Genomic DNA, 9,227 nt, shown 5'->3' on the forward strand with positions numbered 1-9,227 from the left:
TTAAAAAATATGTGTGTGAACATTCTTTAGGGCTGGGTGAAGGTGAAATCCTTTAGACAGAATAAGTATCAGTTTCTGTCTGGTACTTAGGGGAATTTCTAGTACATGAACACTTTGAAACAAATTTAAAACTGGTTTTATGAACCACACAGGTGATATGAATTTGTGCTGCAACTCCTGCAAAGATCAGCTTGGCTACAATTTCTCACGGACTATATTTCTCCTGATTTGATGAAGACCAGGGCAATTTTTCTGCTAGTCCCTTCTGGTTTTTTCTTACCCAGAGCTTTAGTCTTTTGTGGTCCAAACTGTGGGGACATGAAGGATAGGAGTCAAATCATACCTCTCTGTATAGCTGGGGCTGGGCTTTGACTTCTTCCCTTTTGCTTATTCCTCCCCCCAACTTACATGCTGTTATTCCCATGCTTTAATTCTCTCTCTACTTAAAGTCCCATTATATCTTTATTATTTTTACTTATTTATGTAATTTGAGATAGAGTCTTACTTCATCACCAGACTGGAGTGCAGTGGCATGATCTTGGCTCACAGCAACCTCTGATTCCTGGGTTCAAGTGATTCTCCTGCCTCAGCCTCCTGAGTAACGGATTACAGGCGTGTATCACCGTGCCTGGCTAATTTTTGTATTTTTAGTAGAGACGGGGTTTCACCATGTTGGCAAGGCTGGTCTCAATCTCCTGACCTCGTGATTCACCTGCCTTGGCCTCCCAAAGTGCTGGGATTACAGGCATGAGCCACTGTGCCTGGCCCTTTATTATCTTTTTTTTTTTTTTTTTTTTTGAAATGGAGTCTCACACTGTCACCTAGGCTGGAGTACAGTGGACCTATCTCAGGTCACTACAACCTCTGCCTCCCAAGTTCAAGCTATTCTTCTGCCTCCGCCTCCCAAGTAGCTGGGACTACAGGCGTGCATGACCACTCTTGGATAATTTTTGTAGTTTCTAGTAGAGAAGGGGTTTCATCATATTGGGCAGGCTGGTCTCGAACTACTGACCTTGTAATCTGCCCACCTCAGCTTCCGAAAGTGCTGGGATTACAGGCGTGAGCCATGGCACCCAGCCCTTTATTAACATTTTTAAAGCCAATATTCAATTTGATTCATCTGTATACTCATTAACTTTGTTGCTCTTTATTCCTGACTTCATCTCCAAATGAAAGCATTTTGCCTCTGAGATAATTTTCCTTCTTCTTCAAGACAACAATGAATTTTCTTTAATAAATTGTTAGTGATGAATTCTCTCAGGTTTTGTCTGAGTATCTGGTAGTATTCTATCTTCATTCTTAAAAGAAAATATTCACTGGCAATACACCTGTAGATTTGTAGTCATTATTATTTTAGTATTTCAAAGATGCAAATCCTTTATCTTATAACTTGCACTGTTTCTGTTGAGAAGTCCATCTGATACTTGCTCTTTTGTAAATATTTTTTCTCCCCTTCTAATTGCTTTTAAAATTGTTTTCCTTGTTTCTATTTTTCTGCATTTTTATTATAATGTGTCTAGGCGTGAGTTACTTTTAATTTATCTGGCTTGGTGCTCACTAAACTTTATGACTCATCTGTAAATTGGTTTCTTTCACCAGTTATGGAAAATTTTCAGTCATTATGTTTTAAAATATTGCTTCTGCTTCACTCTTTTTCTCCTCTTTTTCCAGTGCTTAATGTATGTTAAATTTTCTCACTCAATTATCCACATTTTCATACCTTTATTTTTCTTCCTCTGTACGTCATGTCTCATTTTGAATATTCTCTTCTTGTCTATCTTCTAGTTTATTAATTCTCTCTTCAGCTTTGTTTTTTTAAACTGCTATTAAAGTCATCCATTTAGGTTTTCTTTAAAATTTAGTTATTCTATTTTCAATATTTTTTAAAAATTGAGGTCTTTAAAATATTTTCCAGTTGTCTGCCAAATTTTTCAATATTGTCTTTATCATCCTTGAGCATAATTATTTTAAAGCCTATGTCTTTTCATTTCAATATTCGAAGCACATGCTTATCTTTTTCCATTATGAAATATATCTGCTGAGTTTTACTTATGTTGTCTTATTTCTTATGCCTTGTTCATTTTTTATTTTGTGCTGGACACTATGTTTGAAAAGTTGTTGTAGAAGTAATTAGAGGACTAGAATGATGTTATCTTCATTCAGAAAATATTTTTATTTGTGTCTCTCAGGTGTGTGAATACACTAGCAATGGAGGATCACTTTAACTCAGTATTTCAGACCCAAGATTCTTCTGTGCTACCCAGATGACTCAAAACCAATTATAGTCTGTTCATGGGATCTTTCACTTCCAATTCAGTTTCTCCTTCAGACACGTTTTTGGTTTCTGTCTTAAAGGATGAGGGAGGTGCTTAATGGTGCCCCTGCTCTTAGTGGACCTTGGGCTCCAGTTTCTGTATCCCTAATCAAGAATTCTGTTATTAACATCTAATATGTTCTGTAACTTGTTCCATGCATTTTATTTTTAATAATTATGTTTTTTTAACTTAAAAAATTCTGGTTATTTTTTCCACATCTGTGTAGTCGTTTTTGATGGTCTCAGGTTGCCTGTTCATGTTTATGATTCTATGTTGCATTTCTTTAAATATTTACTACATTGGTTTTATACACTCTGTCCTTGATCATTTCAATATCAGAGGCTTTTGGAAGTCTAAATCTGCTGTTTGTTTCTATTGCCCTGATCTCTAATGGCCTATTCTCTTTTTATTTGTTGATCTTTGAATGTGGGCTCATATTTGGTTGATCTTAATTTGTGGAGCCTAAACTGAGGATGTTTTCCACTAGAGAGGATTTATGTTTGCTTTTTTTTTTTTTTTTTTTTTTTTTTTGAGACGGAGTCTCGCTCTGTCGCCCGGACTGGAGTGCAGTGGCCAGATCTCAGCTCACTTCAAGCTCCACCTCCCGGGTTTACGCCATTCTCCTGCTTCAGCCTCCCCAGTAGCTGGGACTACAGGCGCCCGCCACCTCGCCCGGCTAGTTTTTTGTATTTTTTTAGTAGAGACGGGGTTTCACCGTGTTAGCCAGGATGGTCTCGATCTCCTGACCTCGTGATCCACCCGTCTCGGCCTCCCAAAGTGCTGGGATTACAGGCTTGAGCCACTGCGCCCGGCCTTTATGTTTGCTTTTGTAACAAGCCGAGAGACCTTGAAGACTGGGACCACTTTGTCATCCCGCGTGGTTTAGCTAGCACACCTTCTCTAGGCATTGTCTTTAAGTCTCAGTTCAGTGTTATTGGTCAGCGTGCTCCTGGGCAACTTCCTTGATTTTCTTTGAGCCCAGTAACACTGCAGATCAAGCCCGGTCAGGGTCTAGTTTCTTCGTAGGCAAATGGGGAGCCCTTCAGAGTGTCCAGTCCACCATGCTTTCAGAAGCATTAGTCTATTCTGACTGAGCGTGAGTTTGGCTTTCCCAGTGCTTCTTCCCCACATTGTACATTATATTTGTCTCAGTGGAGTTCTTGCTGTGGCAGCTGTGCAACCTGCTGCCTCCCCTCATGCTTCTGATGCTGGTCGTCTGCCCCTGTGATAGCTTTGTGGGGTCCAGTGTGTTTCCCCCATCCAGCCACTCTTCCTCTCAAGCCTCCAAGCACAATGAGCTGTATGGCTGGGTGGTGTCCTAGGTGCAGGGAGCAGGTAGGTGGGCTTGCTGGAGACCTCCCTGTATGTGCATGGTCAGGAATAACAGTCCATGAGCAAGCTGGGGTCTCGTGGAAGCCCCTAGTGGCAAAGGTCTCACTTTCCTCACTGTCCTGTCCTTTCCAAACGAATCCTGGAGCTGGTGCCTTGATGGGTCTGGCCTGCCCTGGACACAGGTCTCTGTTGGGTCTCTGTGTTGGGTAATGCCTCCCAGTGACCCTTCCCTGCCTCTTCCGCAGCTGCTGCCATCTCAGGAGCTTCTGTGTCTCAGCTGAGATGTTTGGCAGAGGCACCTAAGGGAGGCATGGCCATGGACACTGGGGCACTGGGGCGGCCATTTCGTTTCATCTGCACTGGCTCTGGTGGCCTCTTATAGAGGGGGCTGCTGCCTTCTCTCTCCGGCCCTTCTCTCGTGTCTTCACTCATCGGGGGCTTTGCCTGGGGAAGCAGAAGACACCAACAGCTATTTTCCTGCACCTGACATGGTCCACAAAGTCTTTTCAGCTATTTTCCCGCACCTAGCATGGTTCACAAAGTCTTTTCGACATAAGCCTCTCAGACTGTTCCCAGCCCACCCTGGCTCCCACTCCCAGGTCATTCTGCTCCAGGGCGAGAGGTTTCCAGGCCTGTGTTGAGAAGCCCAGCATGCACCCTGTGGTGGTGTGGAACCCTGGGGCACATACCCTGACAGTTGTGTGCCCAGCCAGTCCCATCTGCGTCATGCGGTATAGAGTTTTCTCAAAGTCAAAAATTGGCTCATCACAAATTCTTCTTTGTTTCCAGGTGTTGCTGTACATTAAACTTTGGTTTGCCATTTTATTTGGTTATTTCAGTGGGGTTTATAACATGGAAGTAAACATGGGCACAAGATGTTTGAGACCTGGTATGACTTTTTTTTTTTTTTGAGACGGAGTCTCGCTCCGTCTCCTAGGCTGGAGAACAGTGGCACAATCTCGCCTTTTTTGATCAGAAAAACAAAGAACAAACAACCCTTTGGTCACTGAACAAGAGCTGAGAAATGGAGTGCAGACACTCACTTGATTCTGTGAGCAAAGAAAGGGACTGCGAGACCCCCCTGAAGACCTTGGTCCCTCCCTGGAGCGTCTCTTTACCTGTCTCTCACCTGCAGGGATGCACAGAGGAGCGAAACGTACTTAAAAACAGGCAAAATCCACACATGCTGGTTTCCAATCCTAGCTGCTACTGCCACGGAGGCATTTCATAATGGGGCACAGGGGAAAAAAACCAGAGAGAAAATTTCACATGAAGACAGTGGGGGAGTCCTGCAGGGGTCGGTCAGCTCAGACTGTGCCATCCCTCCCAGCTGGGGCCATCCACAGGCTCTGAGAGTGGCTCTCGCAGGCCGTGTGTATTCTGGGGACGGCAGGGGCCAGGGCTGCCTCCAGAACTCCCTGCACAGCCTGGATTTATGTAACAGCAACAAAGAACGGAGGTACATGAACAGACTTCAGATAGATGAAGCCTTATACACCCAGCTGCCCATTAACCGGGGAGTGGAAGGTGTGGGGTGGAAGGAGGTGGCCATACAGAGCCTCAGGTGGGGACTAGCTGCCCACAGTCATCTCTGGGTCACCTGGGCAGGGGCTTACTGTGTTGGAGGCATAAGAGGAGTCCTCTATTTTCGTGTTTCTCAAACTCAAATGTGCACACACAATTTTTTTCCCCTGTGCCCCATTATTAAATGCCTGCATGGCAGTAGCAGCTAGGATTGGAAACCAGCCTGTGTGGGTTTTGCCTGTTTTGAAGTACGTTTCGCTCCTCTGTGCATCCCTGCAGGTGAGAAACAGGTAAACAGAGGCTCCAGATATCCCCAGATATCCTGGGAGTCTTATCAAAATACGTCTTCCAATTCAGTGGATCTAGGATGCAGGTCTGAGGTGGCGCCTGAGAATGTGCATTTCTGACCAGCTCCCCCGTGATGCCGAGGCTGCTGGGCTAGGGACAACACTTTGAGCAACATGATCTTAATGGAACTTCCTTGTTGACTTGGTGAAGCCCCAAATAGAGCCAGGGTCCCTCAGTGTGGTGCCCAGGCCCCAGCATCAGCTGGGAATTCTGCCCCAGACCTGCTGCGACGGAAATGGACATGGAGGGGCCTGGGGATCTGTGCTTTAACAAAGCTGGCCAGGTGATTCTGACAGATAGATGCTCAAGTGTGGGAACACTCAGGCTTTGCTTACGGGGAGTGGTGTGGCCCAGAAAAACCCAGCCGACACTTGTGTTCTGGCCCAGCATCTGGGGAGGTCTTTCTAGGGACTGCCCCTCAAACAGGGCTTACCTTCCAAGGTAGAGCAGCATTTCGTGGAAATTCCCTGGACTTTGGCTTCACAGCTGCAGTTGATGAAGTATGACTTGATGGCTTAAAACAGTAGTGTATCCTCTCACATTTCAAGAGACCAGAAGTCTGAGATCGAGGTGTCAGCAGAGTTGGTTCCTTCTGGAGGTTCCGAGGGAGAACCGTCCCAGGCCTCTCACCTTGCTCCTGGTGGTGGCTGGCTGTCATCGACTGGCTTTGGATTACAGACACATCGCTGCGCTCTCTGCCTTCCTGTCCACAGGCCTTTCCCCAGTGTCGGTGTGCCCTTTCCCTGGACAGTGAGGACGGTCCTAAGTCCATTAAGGCCACTCTCACTGGATTTGGGGCCCACCCTAATCCAGTATGATCTCATCTTGTCCTCACCTTAACTACATCTGCAAGACCCTATTTCAAATAGGATCACCGTCTTAGCCTATTTTCTATTGCTTGTAAAAGAATGCCCAAAACTGGGCGATTTACAAAGAAAAGGAACTTATTTCTTACAGTGATAGAGACTGAGAAGCCCAAGGTCGAGGGGCTGCCTCTGGCGAGAGCCTTCTTACTGGTTGGCAGGCTCTCTGCAGAGTCCTGACGTGGCTCAGGGTGTCCCATGGTGAAGGGACTGAGCGTGCTGGCTCAGGTCTCTCTTCCTCTTCTTATGAAGCTCCCCGTCCCACTCCCAGGATAATGCATTAATCCATCAACCCAGTTGTTCATTAACCCATCATTCCTTGAATGGATTAATGCATTCATGAGGGCCGAGCACTGACAACCTAATCACCTGCTAAAGCTCCCCGTGCCCCAATACTGACATACTGGAGATTCAGTTTCGACATGGGTTTCAGAGGAGACAAACATTCAAACCACAGCAGGCCCGCTCTGAGGTTCCAAGTGGATGTTAATTTTGGGAGATGCTATTGGACCCAGACATGCTCCAAATTAGTTAGAAAGTAGACCAAGGGCAGGGCTCAACTAGACAAACGGACACCTCTGCTGAGCCCTGGATACATTTCAGGTGACAGTTGGGCATTCTCTGGGCCCCCCTGCATCTGAAAGCTCCCACCGGTTTGGAGAACCCCTCTGTTGAGAGGCCCCATCTGCCTCCCACCACAGGGCTGGAGATGCCAGACGCCTGCTGTCCAACCTGCCTCACCCGCCCTGGGGTACAGGCCCTGGCTTAGGTCCAGACAAGCAGGTTTGCCCAGCCCAGGCTGCAGGGTGGACTTCAGCCAGGTTGGATGTCCTGGGAGGATGGTGGTGGCAGTGGCCATGGCTCCTCCAGGTTCCGAGGGCAGTGTTCCGAGCTCAGCACAGAGATAGCTGAGTGAGGGGTGAGCTGGGTGTCTGCACCCAGGCAGCTCCGGGGCGTTCGGTGATGCAGCGACCCTCTGGCTGTGCATCTGCTGTGGCTGGTTGTGGGCCCCTGAGGACTCAGAGAAGAAACTACCACTGAGGACAGGAAACTTCAAGAGCACCACAGGTCAGAAGAGCAGGTGGCACCCCCAAACCTGTGAAATCATGCTGCTTCCTTTTATTTATTTTTATTCTCAATTACTTTGAATTCTAATTTGGGAAGGAGATGTCTGTTCTGTGGCTGAGAGTTCATTTCTACAACAGGTCTCGTTAGGTGCCACTGCGTATCTTAAAGTAACACAGTGGACAGGAAATAACGGGAAGGTGTAGGTACTGCTGGCTTGGCTTAGTCAATCCCGTTTAGGGTGAGCCGTGCTGTGGCCAGCCAAGGGGAAACAGCTGTCGGTGGAAGCAGAGACAGAAGGCAGCAGAGGCGTCTCGTTCGCTGGTCACTAGGGGAAGCTGGCCAGTTCACACACAGTTACCGTGACAACAGAGAGTCATCCCCACTGACAAGACGAGGTGCCACGATCACCCACCATATGTACTAGTTTTGGATTTGATTGGCTTTGACAGTTGTTTGAGCTGAATTGTGTCTTCCCAAAATTCGTATGTTGAGATTCTAACTTCCAGCAGCTCAGAAAATGACAGTATATGGAGACAGGAAACTTACAGAGGTAATTAAGTGACCATGAGGTCATTGGGGTGGTCCTTAATCCAGAATGACTAGTGTCCCAAGGAAACAGGAGAAAGGAGGACACACTGGCGGAGATGCATAGAGGGAAGACCACTCAAAGACAGGGAGAAGATGTACATCAACAAGCCAAGAAGTGGCCTCAGAAGGAACCAGCCCTGCTGACATCTTCATCTCTGACCTCCAGCCTCCAGAAAGGTAGAAGTGTGAGAAAATCAATTTCTGTGACTGAAGCCACCCTTGCTGTGACAGTTTCTTTAGGCAGCCATGGAAAATAAATACAGTGATTTCTACAAACCCTAAGTCACCATCATGAAATAATTTTCCAATGTTATAGATTTTTTTTTTTTTGAGACAGAGTCTCACTCTGTCACCCAGGCTGGAGTGCAATGGCATGATCTCGGCTCACTGCAACCTCTGCCTCCTGGGTTCAAGCAATTCTCCTGCCTCAGCTTCCTGAGTAGCTGGGATTACAGGCGTGCACCACCACGCCCAGCTATTTTTTGTGTTTTTAGTAGAGATGGGGTTTCAGCATGTGGGCCAGACTGGTCTCTAACTCCTGACCTGTGATCTACCCGCCTTGGCCTCCCAAAGTGCTGGGATTACAGGCGTGAGCCACTGTGCCCGGCTCACTGTTACAGATATTTAACAAAATGTGCATAGAGTATAAAGGCAATTTTTAGAGAGAAGTTCCAAAAACATTTTCAGAAGAGACATCACTCAAATAATTCTCCTTATTAAGCTCACGGCTTTGCAGGGTAACGTGTATCTAATAGCAAAACTTGTTGCCAGCCTCTCTTGAATGCCAAGTGCTGGGATGTACCTCATTCATTCAGGCACGATCCATGCTGCAAACTCATGGAAGCAAGTGCTTCCTGTTTTCATTGTCACATAGATCCGTAAGACTCGGGATGTTTGCAGACAGTCTCACTGCATTATACCATTCCTATTTTCTAGATGATAAAATTGCACATGGACTTTCTCTGGGAATGTTATCATCTTTGGATTCTCAAAGGTGTCCACAGCTAGGATTATTTTCATCAATGTCATGGATATTGGCGTTAATAACTACATGTCTTTGTAATTTTGGAAACTACTTCTCATCTGCAGAAATAACAGTAGGTAATTTTCAAAGGGCCGAATGTGCCTTCCCACAGGCCCCTGCTGGCCTCACGATTGCTTCTGCTTCTGTCCCATTAGCTGGAGATAG

Source organism: Piliocolobus tephrosceles, chromosome 11 (genome assembly GCF_002776525.5).
Source record: "Piliocolobus tephrosceles isolate RC106 chromosome 11, ASM277652v3, whole genome shotgun sequence".
In the NCBI taxonomy this organism is placed as follows: Eukaryota; Metazoa; Chordata; class Mammalia; order Primates; family Cercopithecidae; genus Piliocolobus; species Piliocolobus tephrosceles.